Genomic DNA, 21139 nt, shown 5'->3' with positions numbered 1-21139 from the left:
TTGTCTTCGGGCATTCAAGTATATACTCTGCATTGCCACTCAAGCCTTCTAACGTTTGAGAAGTATTCCTAGACAGCAGCGTTTGGAAGTCACTATACCGTTCGGAAATAAACCAATATCCTTTAAACGTAGTCAACACAGTGGATCGATTGCACCTGCTCCACAAAACTGGAAGCGCTAAAAATTTCGTGGTCGTCATTGGAGAACATTTCCAACGCGTTGGTACGGCTAAAAAGAAATAAAAGAAGGTTCTTCCCCCTGCAGTGTTGCTGTTTGTGGAGAAGGGTTCGGGGCTGGGCTAATGGCATTGAGGCGGGGGGAAAAAGGAGAAGTGTGGGGTGGGGGGTGGAGGAAGGGGGGAGGGAAGGTCGTGGAGCGACAATCGAGGGTGGGGCGCAGAGGGGAGAGTGCGTCGTGCAGCCTCTCCTCCTCCCCCAACCCCTCCCTCAAAGAACTGTCTCTGGGGGTGGAGGGGTAGGGATGGGAGCGGAGGCTGAAACGGGAGCAAGGCAGGAGGGTGGGGTCGAACCGGGCCGGGGGGGAAATGGAAGGGGGCGAGGGGAAGGGCGGCGGACCGGACCAGTGGTTGGAGAATAGCGGCCCTCGGTGGCCTTCAAGGGCCGCCCAAGAGCGTCTGTTAAACCGAGGGGGGGAATGGGGAGAGAGTAGATGTGGCTGCGGGGGGGGGGAGGTAAAAAATGGATGGAGAAAGGACGGAGGAGGATTGGCAATCACGGGAGACGGAGGGAATGGGAGTTGTGAGGTGCAGAACGGGACGGAGAGAGAACGTCGGGAACAGAGAGACCTAGGGAAAGAAGATAGGAATCGAGATGTGCGAAATTTCAACTCTGCGTGGTGGATATTCGAAAGGAATTTAAGCCTCTTTACAGATTTGGAAAACAGTAGAATTTTTAGCAAACGGCCATAGCCGCACACTTTGATTTAATGTTGTGGAAAGTCATTTTTTTGCCGCGGATATATTTCCCCATTACATTAGAAATAAGAAGGCGAATTTTGGCATTGTCCTCGGTTTTACGCGCAGAGAGAAGGAAAGATGCGTATAGTACATATGAAAACTATTTTGCGTGTTAGAAACGCATAGAGACTGTGCGTCAAAGGTGGCGTTGAGGATAGGTGGTAACCACGCGAGATAAAGCAAACCGCCGAGGTTAGAGGGAGGAGCTTCAGCGATACCGCCGTGGTTTCTCTAACGAACATGTTGCATATACAGCTGGCAAAAATTCAAGAGCAGAGTTTCTGCACAAATATAATAACTTAGTAGAGGGGGTTGGGAGGTTTGAAATGAGGGAGGGCAGGGGGGGAAGATGGGGATGGGGCGAGGTTGAAGGGACAGAAGGGGTTTGGAGCCTCGAAGGACGACGGGTGTGGCGGTTAAGGCGTGGTGGGAGGAATGAAAGGGGGGGTGGGCGGGGAGGGCAAGGTGGTAGTGTGGGCGTGGTGGGATGGTGGGCCCAGGTGAGGGCAGGAGGCGAGGGGAGAAGGGGAGAGAGGGACATACGGTGGAGGGAGGAAACAGTGGCCCTAGACGCCATGCTCAAGTCACGAAAGGGAAGCGTCTGGCGAAGGGATGGCGCAGTATTGTGAAAACCATAGGGAAGTGTACACTTTCCCTCTCGCTATCGTCGAGGCAAGGGTCTTTGCCAGTATAAAAATCCCCAAAGGGCTCACTTGCGTGAAGTATACGTTTCAAACGGTTCAGACGTTATTAATATGTCAGAGCAAGTAGATAATCTATATGAATGATCATGTATTACAGACATTACTATGACTCTTGGGGCGAAGTGTTTGCAATAACAAAATGTCAAATAAATATTTTTTTAGGTTCCGTTTAAAGGTGACATCTGTGGATAAAGAGCATACATTTAGACGGGTCATTCATGTGGAAAAAATTATCTTCTGTTACGTCATTAATTAGTCATTTCCAACGAGTTGTGTGTAGGTGGTGTATGTACACTCCACTACACCACTTGCTCCATCCTAGTCTTTTTTTAACGGATCTATAAACATCCAGTTTAGAGTCTCAGTATTGTTTTACCATAAAAGAATTGTTTCCATGTCGGATTACTTTCATCATCCTTGATGTAGATACGCCTTGTAATGCCCCATCACTGGCTCCATTATTACCTTTTTGCTTCGCAAATATTTTCTCAAAATTGAACTCAATTACACTAAATGTGCATGTGATCTTTTTAATCAGAGGCACACAGTCATAATTATACGTTCTCATGACGTAAGTACGTCACGCATCAATCAACCTTTCGAGTCGCCTGTCTTCCAGGTGATTGCTCCCACACAGATTGCGTTACTAATTTCCTCAGAGAAGGCCGTTTCAAAACAGTTTCGGTGGGCAGGTGTCAGTGACCAGGGGATGGATGGCCCTTGGGTGCAGGAAGGCTCTTAGAGCAATGGAAGAAAAGTATAGGGTGAGCTCTGCGATGCTTCACAGTGTAGGGTTTACAGCTTGAAGGGACGGAAAGAGAGAGAGAGATGAGTTAGAATCTTCACGCCCAATTGGCCAAGGATACGCAATGAAATCGAAAGTATATAAGGCAAAATAAATTGATATTTGGGAAAGTACAATGCTAAGTAGAAGTCATTAACTTTGAGTTTGGATTTTTTTTAATTCAGCTAGATCACTTCTGTGATGAAAATTACCTTGGACAATATCAGCATTGCTCATTTGAAAACTTTGATACGGGAATTTTTTCCTAAAATGTAGGAAAGCAAACTTCATTATAAGGATTCAAGAAACATATTAATATACTTGTAAACATTTAACAACCTTTGCCGTTTTTCCAAGTGTATTACTGGTCAAATTGGAGAAATTATTAGAAATTAGTAGAGCCATTCCCAGAATTTTGTAATCTAATAGGTTGAGTACGTTTAGAATCAACACTGGTCAAGTGTTCAGCTCTATGACGGGATGAAACTGCTTGGTCTCAGTGGATTTTTTATGCCAATGGTCAAGGATCTCTCTTAACTTTGCATATATATCCGTGACCTTAGCATTGGAAAGAAGGGCCATCAAGGCACTCTTTCAAGGTCAGCAGATAGTATGGAGAAGAGGAGTTGGAGGAAATCAAAAAAGAAAAGAAAATGGAATCATTCCAATGTCAGAGACAGTCGGTATTTCCGTCGAGGAAAAACGCACATATGGTATAGAGACAGAGGACGTGTATTGAGTAATTAGAATGGATAAAGGGAAAACAATGCTTGAAGGTAAGATTTTAATTGCGTGATTATTCTATAATTTACGGCTTAAATAGGTACTTGAACATAATTGCCTGATTATGTAATATCTATCCTTCGGAAATGGGAATAAACATATATCTATCAATTTGCCTTCGAATTAAAACAGGTTTCTAAAGTCTTTGCTTCATCGGCGTAATCATAGTGTTTGTTGCCTAGTGGCATTTATTAGTAAAAAATTAGCTGCTAGATTCCTCTCTCATTGCAATCAACAGCAAGCGTGACTGGCTGAGAACACGCAAGATGCACAAATTAAATGGAATTTGGAATATACATACAAAAAGGTACAAAACTATAAGTATGCGTTTGAATTGATTATATGTTTCGTCCTTAAACTCGAAACTTTAACTTTTAGAGTGAAAGTAAAGTACGTCATAGTTTTAAACATCTCCGGTAGAGTTTAATGAAAACATATGCACGTCAAAAGACACTGCGTGTGATCATCAAGGAGCAGAGATGGAGGCGACTAATGGGTATGAAATCTAATAAATGATGGCTTGAGAAGAGGAGGGAGAGGAGAGAGGTGAAAGACGGCAGGAAGTGGCAAAGGGTGGAGGTGCAGCCAAAGAAAGCTGGGTGCGTGGGACGGTGTGCACAGGGGGGGAAGAGTAGGAAGGTACAGCATTATATTCGCAGTTAGTTCTTACTTAAAGGTCTCGAGATTCAACCCACTCAGGAGATAGAGGGAGACGTGGAGGGCGTGCGTCACCACTGATTACATTTCTCCGCCGTCGAATATTTGACACGTGCGCAAACCGCGCTCGTCCATTGCAGCGCTCACCCAATCGTGCGAGTTATCTGGACTTATTTAGAGAGCAGCGGGAACCTTAACTCTCTCGATAAACAAAAGGGCAGGGAAAATGATGGCAGAGAGGTCATCTTATCTCTTAGGAATGAAAGGATTCCCCTTGACTCTCGAGGTGCACGCGCTGAGGAACTTGGAAGGAAGAAAGCGAAACGAATTGCGCATCAAGATTGACGCGAATTGTTTCGGAGATGAATGATCCAGTTGTTCCGCAAATTAATGGCTCTATACATATTCGCCACGCGTGATTCCTGTGAGAGCCAGTGGAAGTAAAATGGAACCACTTACCATCCCACGCATCACATCACAATAAAAGGTCAGGCACGACGGAAAATTATCAAACGTCATTCTCTGAATGATGCGCAACCTTGAAAATTTATTCGTTCCTTTTCTGGATCAACTTCTTTTTGCGAGAGTTTATTTTATTTTTTAAGCAGTGTGCATTCCAAACGGTTGGTGCTTCAAACCAAGCTCCTTTGCGATTGCATTCTTCTGCGCTCACGTCTTAGTCTCCAAGATTTGGCGGGGTGAGGGTTAAGTCACAACCCATTAGACCACTAATTGCGTTAATCGTTCCGTATCGTTTTTTTATTGGGATTTCAAATTGTCACCCGTTATGTCCCCTATTGCTCCGCTCACCAGTTGTTCAGAGGAGCAAGGGATTGCATAATTTGGTCGTTTGGGCAATCAATTAGCCTTTTTACTATTGTGGCCTCGCCTATCGATGCAATGCGGAGCTGAAATAATGGCCTCCCTGAGATTATACAGTCATTACGTCTGTGCCCCAACCCTTACGCGCCGTTACATTAATTACACACACACACACACACACACACACATATATATATATATATATATATATATATATATATATATATATATATATATATATATATATATATATATATATATATATATATATATCTTGTTTTCCATCGCCTATTGCACGTGGAGCGGCCCATTTTTTAAGGAGAGGAGAATCGCAGAATCGAGCCGCGCGGCATTATTAATTATTATATCCCGCGGATATGGAAGGATGGCAACAGGATTAGCGAGGACTTCACCGAGATTACGGGCGTGGTAGCCCGTGTGTAATCGCCATGCTGTGATGTTAAAAATGCAATACTGGCCCCGTCGTTAGAGAGATCATGGAAATAAGATATATTGTTGGAGATCTAACTAAAATAATATTATAAAAATAAACTGTCGAACCCTCAAGTTGAAGTTATTTTTCTCACGTACGAAGGATTTTTCCATTTGCAAGCAATTACTAACAGCGGGAACATTATTTCATATAAGTATTCTCCTGTGAATCTATTATTTCATCTAAGGTTAACTAATGTTCTCTTAACTCTTACCAGCAGCTTGTCTTGTATGCGTGGAGACGAATTATATGTTTTTTTTAGAGCACGTTAGGAAAGCGAGGTATGGGCTGGAAAAGGCAGGATAGCTATGTTGGACGGAATTAAGGCATATATGTAGAATTTAAATATACTGAATTGAAAAACAGTCTATTGTAGTGTGGGCTGTCAGATTGGGTCTTCTTAAGCGAGAATAATTAATGTTGGAGTTTTCAACCTGTTTCTATTCAAAACCTACGTTAAACGGTAGATCACCATATGATAATAGTGCATGTAATCTGTTGTAAAAATAATTTCCATCAGTTGAAACATTTCATTTCCCCATTACTAAACTAACGTCTAAGCAATCTTTATTTTTTACCACTTTTCATGCCTGGGTTGCAATTTCTGGGTTGGAATTCTTGGGTAGGAATTGACGGTATTCGTTAGAATAAAGAAAATTTCACGATTTTTTCAGCTTTCTGCACGAAGGGAACATGGGTTCCTCAGAGGGTCGTTACGTTGCAGGTGACCAGCCGATGTAAATGCTCGCGAGGAAGACCTTTTGACACGAGGGAGTGGGTGATGACTTTAGGTCGGCGACGTCAGGTAGAAAGCAGCTGAAGGGGTAACAAGAGGGACACAAAGTGCAGCGACCCCATCCGTGGGTGGTACTGAAGTTCCGCACTGAGTGATGGGTGGAGTAATGAATTGATGGGAGCATTCAAGCGCGGCGTGGAGGGAAATTTAAGCTCGAATTATTCCACCACGACACACACCCGACGAATGCCTCTCGATTCGCCTCTCCCTACCGCGGCAAGTTCACTCGATGGCATCCTCTGCCGATTTTAAGAGGGCAACGCGCTGATCCAAGCTTCTTCGGTCGACTTCGATTAACTCCTGAGTCCCCCACAATCTGCGACGAACACGGACATCACCTGGAGTATTCCGTCGGATGAGTGATGGCCGATGAAGCGAGGGCTTTGAATATGCAATGTAAGAATTAAAATTTACTTGTCAATGGTGATTAGGTGCCCCCTTGTACGGCTCCCCTGAAAGAACCCTCCCTAGTTTTATAATCCTACATTAAAAGCACTCAGGTCACAAACCAATGTAAACGCATAGTAAAACATGGACTGGGAAGTATTATATCCACAGATCGACTCACGATAGTGCATGGCTGATAAGCTTGGTGATTTGTCGATTTTTTTGCCCTAAAAATTGAAAAAATCGATTGAAAACCGGGAGAAACTTAGTTTCCGCATGTTTTATTCAGAGCAGGTGTTGGAATTTGGTTCAGGGTTGTTGCTAAGCTGGCCTTAATTTATCGCATACATTATATTCCTGGAAAATTGAAGGACAACCTTTAATCAATCAAATAGTGTCAATTCCGCAATGCATTGGGTCGTAATTGTGAAAGTTATGCATTGATTCCATTCCATGCCGATATTTTATGGTATACACTCATGGTGCCCATTGCTGAACGCAACTTCGCGTTCATTTAGTTCAGTTTAACACTTATTTTAGCAAAAAATCCAATCTGAATGACAACACGTGTTTATTAAGAAATTAATGAATAATTCATGGCTCTTATTCTCGTTCCGTGCAATGTATTTGCCTTAGATATAAATAAAAAATAAATAAATTCAGACTCCATTGCGCCTAATAAAAAAATCTCCTAGAATGAAAGCAAGCGGAAATAATTCGAATAACTTAAATTATTTTCAAACTCTTTCGTTCCATTTTGAAGGTCTTAATGGTGGCAGTTACGCATTACTTATTTTATGTGGCCTTGTGACAGGGTGGAATTTTGGTGCTTTAACTTGTTCGGGGCACGAGTTTGATAAATGAGACTGTGCTTTCCTTAAAACTGTGAGGAAAATAATACTCTTTTTCTAAGTTACCTGTCACAAAATTACAGCTCCCATGTAATGACGCTCTCAATTTCGAAGCATCCCGCTCTAAAAATTAACGAAACGTCTTCTTCACTCGGGAAATTCTCAGTTTTCGGGAAATAAGGAGGTTCATCAAAAAATAAGTACTTTGATACTCAGACGAAATGGAGAAAAGGTAATAATTTAGTCATCAAGTATGGTGTCCGATGGGTGCATTTTGGTCCGCTTTCCAACCCATCCCTACGCTTTCCGGTACATATGAAATTACATCGTCAAGTTCCAAATCAAGTGCCGTCAGTGAACAAAAACGCTCGACACGTTATCATCGGCATCGACACGCGATGCCTGGATGCATTGGGGAGGGGGTGCGGGGTGAGACCACTGTTGGGGGGAGGGGGGGAGGGGGGTAGTTACCGCAGCTCGCGGAACGCCGGAGCACCGCAACGCCACACTGGGTGCAGTAGACTCAGGCACGCGGAAATTGACGGGGCGAACGAATATTTCCCTCCCCGACTCCACGCAGTAATCCTACACCCTCTGCGACAGAGATGTAAGAGAGGAGATGTCTCACCACTCGATTCACAGGTTACTAGCCGTTCGACAGAACAGGGCACTGCTCAGGGTGGAGATCACCCCCCTCCTCTCCCCTTGCGTCCTTTGCAGAGAAACGTAGCCCTACCAGGATTTCGTGGGGAGGTGACGAAATGGGAAGGTAGAAGAGAATGGAAGGCATACTCGAAAATTTACAAATTAAAAGCACAAAAAAATACCTGAACGCGTCCCCAAAACATGATAGTAAAATTTTTTTTGCTGAAAACGATTCAGGTATGGTCCACTTAATTTTACTTCAACCGTCCACTTAATAACCATTTATAAGTATTCAAAATGTTCATCTGAATAAATACAAATACGATGACTCTTTTAGATTGATGATGCTGGAACTAACTTCGTGTTATATTCTGCGGTACGCCGCGGGGTATCAAGTTCACACATCAGAGTAGGGAGTTCAATTGCTTTCTCCGTACCGCCTTCAGGTATCAGGGAGATCTGGTACCCGAAAAAAATCACGCTAATGTACTTTCCCCTTGGTCACTTACCACGCCACGCCAGCCACCCATAAGGTATTGCAATATGTCTAGTTCAATCGATCAATGGAAGCATAAAAGATAAATGTTGTACAGGAAGCACGCATGGATGAGTCATCCTTTAGTTTAATTTTGAATCTATTCAAAGTGCACTACAAATCGTACTTTATTGAAATGATCTCAAGTGCAGCAACTTTCTACACAAAATGTTGGTTGTTTTATTTCATTAGCTCACAGCGAACATTTCTTCCAAGTCTAATATTATGTGTAATGAATTCTTTTCTTTGTACTAGCTCTAGTCAAACTTAAACTATCAAAGTATGTCAGAGTCGTGGAAAATATTAATGCAGTGCAATTGTCTGGCACCGATTTTATCGTGGAATTTTAGATTTTTGCGATGGCTATCGCGGGGAGGAAAAAACAGCAGGAAATTACGAAGGGGCGAGGCTCTAAAAATGACTCGAAACGGGAAAACCCAAGGGGGGGCGGGGGGTTAAATGATGGGCTCCGGAAAGAAGGAAAAGAGCTCGAGGAGCGTTGACTGAGTGTCGCAGGCCAAAAACGGCTCGAGGCGGAGCGTCAAGTCGCTTGAATGTGCAATGACCTTTAAAAGAGACGAGGCTTTGACGAATAATAATTCAGGGATGCTTTGAGACCATAATTACAACCCTTTTCACGGCGCATTTCATCAATTTATTCATATTCAGGGATCCGTCCCGAGTAATTTTCCGACAAATTATACGAACGTAATCTTTCTTTCTGTTTCTTCCATCAAACTTTGAGCGCCAGATTGTTTTCGGATTCGTTCTTTATAATTTGTGTTCATCCCCTCGAGAAAGAGCGATTGGTATTTTGAACCTATACCCGTCGGTCTGAATGCAGATCAGGATATATTATTTTCTAAAGGTATGACCCTAGGGGGAGTTAGACGGCGTGAATCAGCCAAATATTTATATTTCGGGCAAACATTTGGGGCATTTGCTGCAGTATTTCTCCGTTTATTATTTAATAATAGGCGAGGTTTCTTCTCAGAATAAGTCAAAAAGTCATCTGACAGACAAAATTATTAGATATTACAAAATATGACTGTAATTGGTCGAAATAAATGAAAAAAAATTGTTAATTTTCACATTAAAATCTTTGATACACGACCCAAGTTTCGTTTCTGGGCAACATCTTCAAGTGTTGTTGCTATCTTAAAGTTGGGGCAGAGCGCTAATATCTGGGTGGTGTATTAAAGGTTATAATGTGGAATTGACAAAGTATTTGGTTTTTTTGAAACAAAGCAGTCACGCCGGAAACCATTTATTATATGACTGAAAATAATTACTACCTCGCTCCTAATCTTTACAGAACAAATAAATTACGGTCACATCATTACCTTTTTGGTAATCCATTTGGGCCAGATCGAAGACAGATACGCGCCAGCATAGGGTGAACATTTCCTTAAAATATTGTGACAAGTAATCCGACGATGTATGTTGCTTATCGAGCGAGAAAGATTTTATTTCAGACATCATTTAGGCTTCAAGCCATGTATTTTGATGAGGTAATCGATTTTTCCCTTTTTGGTAAAGAAAAAGTTGCTTCGTCCTTGGATTTTCTTCGGTACTTGCTCTATTTGAAATAGTATAAGAAATTCTAGCGTTCGGGAACAGAAATGGATATCGCATATAAAGAATCTTGGGAACGAAGGAAAAAAAGTTTTAATAATCATGAAAAAATCAAAATTCTTGTGCACGCACGTAAAAAGGAGCATATAATGATCTTTAATTTTCACCGCCAATGATGTTTATGCGCTCGAATTGGTCCTTGAACATGAAATATATTTATCTCACGTGTAGAGAGACAGAAAGAGAAAGGCTTTCATGAGAGGTCGAAAATTGCAAATTCTCCGAAGGACGTTAAGTCTGACAGAAGATGGAGATGGATGAAAGATGATGATCTCCTAAAAATTCAAAGAGACTAAAGAGGGAAGAGGGAGCAGTTTCGAATATTTGAGCTGATAAATATTTTCCACATTTCGAGAGAGTAGATTGATGATACTCGACAAATTATGCTCGATAAAACAAGTTCTTTATACTTGTAATACGAACTTATGCAGTAGATTTTTCTAAAAAGAAAATGTATTTTAGCCCGACTGAAATTTCGAAAAAAATCATTACTATAGGAACAGTTTGAATGAATTTTTTAATAAGATATCTTTTCTCTACAATTCCGACCTATAAAATTAAAAACCTCAATTTCCTTGGTCAAGCATGGGTAGGGTTTCAAGTCTTTTGAAAACACCTGAATAATTGTTTTAATCATGTAAAAAATTACTAACCTTGCTGAGAAATTATCCTAAATTATGTAGCCAATCATACAGCTTTGTATATAACTATCTCTTTTCTAAACTAAGTTGAATTTTCCCTCACCTCTTGAACGCAAGTGTGAACGATGGCAGCTTAGGTGATGAAGCGGGACGGTGGACAGGGTCCATGGCAACCACCCGTTTCATGATTGGATACCTCTGATAAATGTGGTAGTTTGTTTTTTCCATTGCGCACAGGACACTTATGAATGAGGTATTACGTGTATAATATAGAGTCACTCACTGTTTACCTATCTAACGTGCAAAACCTCAACTGAAAGGTTTATTGTATTTAGTGTTTTCCCTACATTCAAACGTCGAACAATTAGCGTTAATACTTGCTTCATAAACACCTTATGCGTACCCAAGAGAGCATTCCCTGAGGTACAGCATGTACATAGATTTGCTCAAACTCACAGTGCAATTCAGAGGTTCATTTTAAATTGAAGCATATTACGTCTTTGTGACTTTTTGCCGTGGGGAAAGATAAAAATAATATCGTAGAAAGGGAATCAGAACCCTTCTGTTGAAAACGTAGAGGAAAGCTTTCGAGGGCATGGGGAAATCAGGAGTGGCGTCGATATCGAAAGAGATTACTTATCGTGTCAATCGGAGCCCCATCGTGTCGGAAAAGCGAGTAATCGTGCACTAATGATCGAGAGCGGGAAAGGAAGCGGGCGGGTAATCACCTATTTCCGGCAGGGCCACCTCTCAAATCCGCCCACCGTGCCCCACGGAATCGTCGCTCGGGTAATGGGAGCCGCAAACGCGGTGGAACGGGTGGCTGGCCCGGAGAGGAGGTTGAGGGTCAAAGTGTAAGAGGCGCATTTCGCGGGGAAGTGCTCAAGTAGCGGAAAAGGGCGAGGTCGAAGGCGGAGAGGGCGGGGCGGTGCGAAAACAAAAGGCGGCAACGACGAAAGGCCGGGCGGGAGAGGGTGTGGATCTGCCACAAGGACGCCGCGAAGGAGATTGCGAGAGTAACGAGAACTACTTCCTTAAAGAGAGGGGTTCCGATGGGAGGAGAGGGTGGGGGGGTAATGCGTGTGACTACGCGGGCATAGTGGGAGAGGTTCTATGTGGGAGAGGTCGGAGATAGACAAACCGGGAATGGAAGAAAAAAAGCAGTTCCTTGAGACATCACGCGTTTGCTGAGTGGACGAAGCACTTTCAATCACCATCGGACAATTACAATATCTCAGGCTAATACTGGTGCCAGCCTCTCCATTTTCATTATAATATTGATGTAAAAGTTTCCTGTTTCAATCTAAACTGTGGCATTTTGATCAGAATAAGGATGTAGAAACATATGGCTTCGCCTCGCATCAAATACTTCCAAATACTACAGTCCTATCGCTGCTAAATTGATGAATATAAATGCGAAGCGCGATATGTTAATGCATTGAATAAGAAAGAAAACATTGGAAAGTCTAGTTGGGAATGAAATATGATTCTTCCGTACCTATTCTAAATTGTTATTTCTGTCAAATTTCCATCCAAGGTTTACGCTCCAAAGCTTTGAGATATATATGTTACGTAGTAAGTAAAAATCAACAGCAGAAGACGTGAATTCGCAAATTTAAGTGTTTTACTGATTCGCAAGCCCGAGTGTTAAACCTATAAATATCAGAGAGATGTTAATTCAGCATTCCCTCATTGCCAGATTCTATGGAATCAAAGAGTAATTAAAGTCGAGAGAAATTCAATACACAATTAAAGGAGAAATTGTTATATAAGTTTTCGGCATGAGGCCATTGAAGCCATTCGTAAGTCCAGTTTGCCATTTGCATATCCTCAGGGTTCATTTTTGGTGCCCACTCCAAGATGCGAAAGAGAATGTTTTTTTTGAGTTTTGTTCCAACCAAAAAAGGCGAGGTAGAACGTTTGGCGTGCGATACAATTTATTCTTCGGACGCGTGGATGGGAGAGCGCATTGTCGTGATCGTGCGTTGGCGTTGCTGGGGAGGATGGATGCGGTGAGGGGGGGGGGAGTGGAGGGGGCGAGGGCGTTCACGCGGTGGGAGGCCGAAGGTTTTGATGGAGGGTGGTCGTCGAGGGTTGTAGAAGTGTTGAGGGGCGGGTAGGCGAGAAGTGCACGGGGAGGAGGGGCGCCAGGGAGGCGGCTGAGGTGATCGACGCAGCGGGGGTAACCGCCCTGTGGTCGATCACTGGTGAATCAAGCGGATATCCGACATTCTCCACACTCCCCCTTTTGCCGTCAAAGGGAGGTGGGGTGGGTAGTGGTGGCGGTCGCAAAAAAAAACAGTACAACGCCTCAAAATCGAACCTGAGTAACGCAACCTATCCGAGGACACCCGAGAAAGCTTGGCGGCGAGAAACCACGGGAGCATACGTTCACGCCATCCTTGATCGCTGGACGTTTTTCTGTTCTTAAAAGGAGATAGATTCTTCCCTTCCCTTCTTTTTACCCTCGATCCAATTTTACGTCAAGACTACTGCCCTTTGGTAAACTGGAGCCACCGCTGAGCTTTGTGTTATGTGTTAAAAATATTTTCTTCCACTCTATTTGACACCATTCGCTTCAATTTGCAATGTTAAACGATCCATATTTATCATCGAATTTAGATTTCACGTAGATTTTGGAAAATAATAATCGGTGGTGATCAATGATTATTTGATAAGCTCCGGGAATATTTTTTCAAATTCACATTGATTTTTCAAGTTTCAACGACTACTATAAATACCAAAAGGATATTAAATGTGATCATAAAATTTCCTCTGCATAGTAACAGCTGCAACTCCAAATCTTGCATCTGAATGGAAGACGAATAACTTTTAAAAATGTTTTGTAATCCATGTACATAATTATTTTTCTGTAACTTATGCCATAAGTTATCCTTTCTTATGGTAATACACGGAATTCTTTCCGCCCACCTTTGAACAACCCATAAACTAATAAGCACGCTAATGATACTCGTAGAAGGAAATTAAACAGTTTCATACGGTACTAAAGCATTATGCGAATATTTTGACGATTACTCTCAGGGCATTATTGCCTTCTTGCCAGAATGATGCTATGAAGTTGAGAGCAATTGTCCAGTCTGTATCTCATTAATAATTTTCTTCCCATGGTTTATATTCACCTCAGTTTTTTCCACCGAATTCACGAAATAATAGCAACATACGTATACATTTTAACTTTGACTACACAGTTTTATTCCTGAACCGTGCGAATATTGTAAACCAATTAATGATCAAGTGGCCAATAATCTCGGATCAATCGCATTCCAACGAACGTATTTATTCTTCAGTTCCAGCTGAGCTTGATCAGCTGAGGTGCTAAATAGCGAATATGATTTGTAACACCGCTCCACCACCAGACATGACCATGATCTCCATTGCCGAGAGAGGTAACACTTGGCTGAGCCTTTGAAAACCGTTTTTTCGAATTGGGTTTTTTTTCCGGATCTGACGCGTGTGGATGACTTTGCATTATTCCTTCATCTCGTTCCCACCACTTTTATTCCGCTCAATCAGTCAGATCGGGAGTTCTTTTTACATCCACCGCCAAATACATTAACGTTCCTTTTATGTTTCCTCGTGCATGCTTTTTCGTTTATGTTTTTCATCCCAGAGTTGTGGACGTCACGACCGTTTCGTCCTCGGGAGTGGCTTACTTTTTTTTGCCGAGTCGGGAGACGGGGACGTCGGTGGGGCGAGGTGAGGGGGCGTTGGGGCCGGGGTAACAACTTATGTTTCCCATTCCGCGACAACCTTCGTCATATCTTGTCCCTCTCGCCCAGGCTTAGGCGTTTCCGTTATGCGCCGCTAAACAGTGGCGGAGGAGCCCCTTTCCTACCAACCCACCCAAAAGTAGTACTTCTCCCGTACCTTTCGGCGAATATTTCAATATTTTTAGTGAGATTTAAAACGATGACGGGAGATATTTTTTTCTTCTCCCAAATAATTAGAACCCCTTTGGATTCTCATAGGTTTAGTTAACAGGACGCCAGGGATATTTCTATTGCCATTATGTCTTAAAGCAACGAGAAAATGCATGTGCACGAATTTTAGGTGTCTTCAGTTTCCCAAGAGGTATATATATATATACACACACACGTACACGCACGCAAGGTTTGTATAAAAAGTATCCGGAAAAGTATCGGAAAAAGAATGTTTCAAATATTGCTATAATGTCTCAAATTCTAAAAAAATCCCAGTATTCATGCCGACGTGCCCAAACATATACTCGGTGTATATGTTCGGGCACGTCGGCATGAATTATGGGAATTTTTTAGAATTTTGAGTACATATATATATACATTAATGTATGTGTGTATAAATATATATACATATATATATGTATATATAAATATATATATATATATATATATATTTATATTTATATATATATAGATATTTATAAATCAGGGAAACCAAAATTATTCATTATGAAATCGTTAGTTATTTTAATAACGGTTGAGGCGTTGAATCTGGATGACCTTTCCGTGAATAAAACGAGGTTATATTGCCAGTCCAGCTTTCTTTTAAACATTTATATTTATTGAAAAAACAGGAAATGGATTTTCAAAAGAAATTCACATTTTTCTTTAAGTGTATGCTTATGTATTTGTAGGCATGATGGATTTTCACTCAAGTTTTTTTAAGGTTGATATTCCGCCGTTATTTTTCACATTTTCCTGGGAATTTTACGAGCTCAGTAAAAAAGAAATGTGTAATACCATTTTGCACCCAAGTCCAGGTGTCCGGCGGTAATATATATTTTTTCAATTTATTTGAACCTTTAGTAACCAAGGCTTAGTGAAAATGTCACGAAAAAATCTCACTAGTTGTGTTAATTGCTATTTGAACGATTATTGTCGCAGTTAGCGCTTCAATTGGAACGAAAGCGTCATGTACACATTCTCTTGGACAAGTTCTCGTCCTGCAGTTCACCTCACGTTAGGAAGTTAAAACTTCACGCAAACTGGAATCGCAATGTTTCAGCTAGAAAGTAATCGGTATCCCGATGCCCTTCAGGAGGGAGACCGCAGAGGACCCCAGGCGCTCGCCGGCGTGAACACGGCGGCCCCTCCCTTTCACTCGATCCACTTGCATGAAGGTGTGTCCCATGCGCTCACTATGCTGCCGTCAAGGACTTAAAAGGAAAAACTCCGTTTGTTCTCCGTGGGAAAACTAAAATGGTTTCTAGGAGCTAGAGACGACGGCAAATTATCACGATCGCGTTTTATTCGTAACGCAAACGTACCTCTCAAAAGAGAAAGAACGATATTGTTGCACGTGATAATAACCTCCCGACCTATTTCACCGCTATGACATATGCTTTGATTCGCTCATTCAGACCCTTTCCCTGCGGGGAAATGGGGGAGTATTTTGAAATAATTCTTGTTTGATAAATTACTGGTGTTCAATGGCGATTGGTACCGAGAAATATCTGTTTCTTTCACGAATTCCTCCCGGCAACATTCTCGCTAATAACCCTATAACCTTCAAGAATTCGTTTGCTATCCCATACTTCCGCTAAATTTTCTAAATAAATGTTTATTTATCTCATGAATATTAATTTAAGATATCTTCATCGCTTGAATCCTATTATAGCATCTTCATATTTTCAATAAATTATCTCTAATCATGTTAACAGTACGGAGGGACCAATATCTAGTGTTCCTACCTGAAGTCGCGTACGTTCGCGATTTTTTATTCCGATCAAACGATGAGAAAGTGACTTTCAAGGTGGTTTTATTTCAATTAGTTATATACGACATAAATAAAAATCTCATTGTAGTGTAGTGTAGATCTTAAATCAGGATCCATTTTGTATTATATCACAGCCAATGAACGACACACTTTGCAAATGCCAAAGTACACCGTACCATTAATTATTTCGATCAATCAAACTCTAGTACAGCTATCATCGAAGTACTTTTATTGAAATAATTACATTTCAATGACAAATTTTGGGATTAATCTTGGGAAATGTCCACCTTAATTGAAATAGAATGAAAAGAATACTAAGTTTCACAAATAAATTCGTATTCATTGAACAATGTTTCGATACATTTTGTGATCTTCACTCAACAAAATGTGGGTCTTGACATCTTCAATAATGACAGTTTATTTTAGACTTCTGCCGCGGCATATTTATATATTCTGTAATCACTTATCCCGCTAATTTCATGACGTGTTGTAATGAACACGAGAGAGAACTTGATTTCGAAACATTTAAGCGGTTGTTCTCCTTCTTAGGTGGCGTCTTAAGATTTAGAGCGTGTTCCCACAATCAATTTGCTCTTTGAGGCGGAAAAGGCAAATGGGTACTGAGGGCGAATGCGGAGGGTGGGACACCATTACACTATTACATCTGTGTAATGTCCTGAAATTCACCCCTATGGTGTGTGACAGGGTTGATTCTACACCATGCACTTTACTCTTTGCATGAAACAATGGTAGTCATTTGACTCGTTAAATAACTAAGGGTATTAGGAGTAACTTCTATAAAAAAGTAAAAATATTTTTAATTTTAAAATGCAATTTCATTCATGTCGGGTGAATATTGCATTTTTACTGTAAAGTCAGCATTTTTTACTGTCTACTTATGATCTCTTGTAAAAGTGTCCACAAACTGCGTTAATAATCGTTAATTGTTCTTTAACCACGACCATTACGCTCCATAATCGTAGGCGGAAAAAATAACTTTCTACAAACCTGTCCGTTCTGCGATCTATCAGTATTATTTTATATTAATAATCTAATGAACCGTAGTATAATGGGAATTCTAACATGTTTCTAACCACTTCGGAGAAGCCTTCCTTAATTGTGCGAGAGATTTAGTCTGTTTTTTTGTCTGATTCTCAATCAAAGTCAATCTAAAAATCTAAGCTCGCTAGTAAGTAAATTCATCATGGAATATTTTTGTAAACCTAAACTGATCTTCGCCTCAAATGATCCATTCCGAATATTGTCTCTTATTTTATTTTTAGGAAAGCGTCAAAAGCTGGCAGTTTGCCAGTTCGTAACATTTATCCAGTTCACATATATGCATAAAAGCTCGCATTAAATTTATTTTTACATGCATTACATCCACAATATTTCACATGCATGCAGTTATCGTATTGTTTAAATATTTGTTCTCAGAGCCCACCTCTTTTGGGAAGGGGTTATGGGGGGGGAGGAGGTCGCACCGTTTGGCATTGAGAGAGTCCCGTATATCACGCCCGGCCTCCACAGCATTCCCACCCACGCCCGCAACTTCTTAAGACGTGCAGTGGAGATAACGACACAAGACGCGTGCGCGCAGGCGCCCGTGTTGAGGAGAGAATCATCAAGGAGGCGAGATCCCGCGAGATCTCCGAAGAAAATCGCGTCCCACGTGAAAAGCAGGAGGAGGAGGAGGGAATAGGACGAGGAGTCTCAAGGAAACTCTCTCGCGAAGGCGCGAAGGAAATCCTTCGCTCGCTGTGAACCTCTCGTGAGTTGGCCAATGGGCGGAATTGAGTTCGGTGCTAATGAATCACCAGCAAGATCAAGAGTTTTTCAAAAATTATAATTGAACGGATACAACTCGGTAGATTTCGTATGCTTTCAGGTTAGTTCTTGGGAGGAAGAGAGAAAGTTTTAAAGGATTTGAAAGAGTCATATAATAATTGGAGAGGCTGTGATATATTGTTATGAAGTATAATGTTCATGAACCGTCAGTGTGTTTTTTTTTGTTTGCTAATCGTTGGGTGTACTTCGCTGAATTTGCCTCATGTTCGATTCGATTCTATCTTGCATTGAAAGTCAATGATGAAGTAATATTTTCCATTATGATAGTGGTATAAGAGAAATCAAAAACGGTATTAGTAAGTGTAATTCAAACCATAATTAAGCTTCACTTACCTCTTTGATGGAAGGCGATGATTAGCATTGATGATTTCAGTAAGTTTTCACATAATTTTTAAAGGATTATTTTTTTAATTTTATCACTCTTCCTCCTAATAGAGGTCGGGAAAGGCTTGTTTCATCAGGTTAATCCTTCGTAATACATATAATTACGTTTTAGTTTCCAATGTACGTTCTATTCCAAATTATTATTTCAGTGAAGCTTGAGGGTCTCATTAAAAACCAGTGAAACTTAATGAGAGAGACAATTAATTTTTTTCGCATTCTTATTCTGTTTGCAATACAAAATTGGTTAAAGAGAGAAAATTTTCTTTGTGCTTTCGTGAAAAAGTTGGCTCCATCTCCTTCTCTTTGTTGAAATATTGGCCTTGGAAGTTGAAAGCAGTCGAAGTTTCCATCAAGAAACTGAAAGGTATACCGTGACGCTGCATTCTGACAGACCAGGATCTAGTTGGTAAGGCAATTTTTGCGAGGTTATGGAATTATTACGCATAAGATTTAATTGAATTGGAGTATAGCTGAAAATTTCATTGACTCGATTATATTGACTGTAGTCAAATTCCTTTGCATAAAACTGTCACGGGTCCTCTTTCAAGGAATACGCTGCGGGATCACTTAAAGAGTTATGCCAAGGGAGAAGGTAGTTTTAAATGATCGCGCCGTCTCAGGTTAACCTTGGTCCTCCAAAGGTTCTGAGGTGTCCTCCCTGTTTCACGCACGGCATGTTTTGTCACCGCCTACCTTTATTCACTTCACCGATTTCACAAAGTGTGGAGCAAACACGTTGAGCCAGACTGGTGAGAGTTACGTCCTCTCCTCTTCCCCCCCCCCCCGACCCGTTTCAAGTCCACGTAATGAAGCAAAATCCGCGACTTGTCGCCTCTATTACCCGAAGTTTAATGGGAACAAACGGTTAAAGAGAATCATCAGACCGTTGATGAAGGTGATTATTTGAATGTCGAAGTCCCTCCCATTCTCAATGCTAGAGCGAAGATTAGAAATTTTTTAAACACACTGAAGTTAACTCGCAATGAACGCATTTCAATTAGGTTTGACTTTTTCTTAAACGGTTGAATTGTCGGGGGAAAAACCTGAAATAATTGATTGCACAATCGTACGTGTGTGTGTGTGTGTGTGTGAGAAAAACTGATTTCTTTTTTAAGTTTCGAAGGAATATTATGGTAAAAAAAAACAGCGAAGTCTCTTTAATTTCGTCGGATTGTTTGAAATTCTGTTTTCGAAATATATGCGGAGCGGTGGATTCGCAAATGTCGTGGAGAGCAGCAGTAGTAAAGAGTGAGAAAATGCGAACAAATTTGCACATGAGCGGGCGATCGACTTTTTTTTTAAAGTTAACCCGGAACGAAAGTCGACCCAAAATGAAGTCTCATAACTCAATCGCATTAGAGGTCGGTGTTGAATGTCAAAGAATGCGTCAAGGGGAAGAGAGAACCTATCCAATGAAAAGGTCATCGATTTGGAACGGGCGCTATCGGAGAGGGAAGCGTAATGAATCTTCCATTAGATGAATGTCATTTCAAAAGGATACCTCCCGCTGGCATTCTTTTCCTGATATCTTTCTCCCGTCTTTGTGCCTACTGGGTAAAAAAAATAGCCGAACCCTTCGCAGCTCACGAGAACGAATCTTAAATTACTGTTGGAAATTAAAGTTTTGTCACACTTTGCCTCGTGAGAATATTTATTATAAAGTAACACCCACCTAGAATATCCAGTGTCTCGGATGGTAGAGTTACATGAATATCCGTAATTATTCAGCACAAACGCCATGTCTTCGCTCACAGGAATTCAATACTTAGAAAATGCCGAATGTCTTAAGTGTGAAATAAAGAAAATAATACCAACATAAGTAGAATATGCCAAAATCCTATTTAATTTTATGAAAACTGAGATGTGAATAAATAGTATAATTGCTTATTTATATAAGTACTTATTCATTTATTGGAAGAACTCGGTAAATATCGAGGCCGAACATAAACTGAGGAGTAAAGGTTTATGATTGGTAATTAAATATTTATTTAGTTTGTTCTTGATCTTCAAATGACCAGGCAACAAATTCACGTACGTGCCAGATACATCGTATCTCCGTATATGATGTCGAGGTGCCAAGTATTTTTCTGACCTCAATTGCCTCACAATTAATAATTCGTGTTCTAGCATTGCGAATTACTGGACAGAAATCGGTCGACACGGAATTATTTTGCCTCGTTGTAAATTTTATTGAGGCCAATGCGGTTCGCAAGCATAGAATTCGATACTTCAAATGTGTATTTCAAATTTTTACAACCCTGACGTTGTCACTGCACTGGAAAAAAAATATTTGACGTGATCACACAAATTTTAACAGAAATAAAGAATAAATATGAAGGCAATCGATCAAAACTGGAAGAGGAGAGCAATTACAACTTGTATTTACAAGCATGATAGTAATCACTCGAGGATGTCCTTGGCCGATGGAAACACGTTATCCACCAACGCAGGAATAATTATTTTTTTTATTATGACTGAGGGCA

The sequence above is a fragment of the Hetaerina americana genome, unplaced genomic scaffold (genome assembly GCF_022747635.1).
Source record: "Hetaerina americana unplaced genomic scaffold, ioHetAmer1.1.p SCAF_81, whole genome shotgun sequence".
Classification (NCBI taxonomy): domain Eukaryota; kingdom Metazoa; phylum Arthropoda; class Insecta; order Odonata; family Calopterygidae; genus Hetaerina; species Hetaerina americana.
This window is presented reverse-complemented; position numbering follows the sequence as displayed.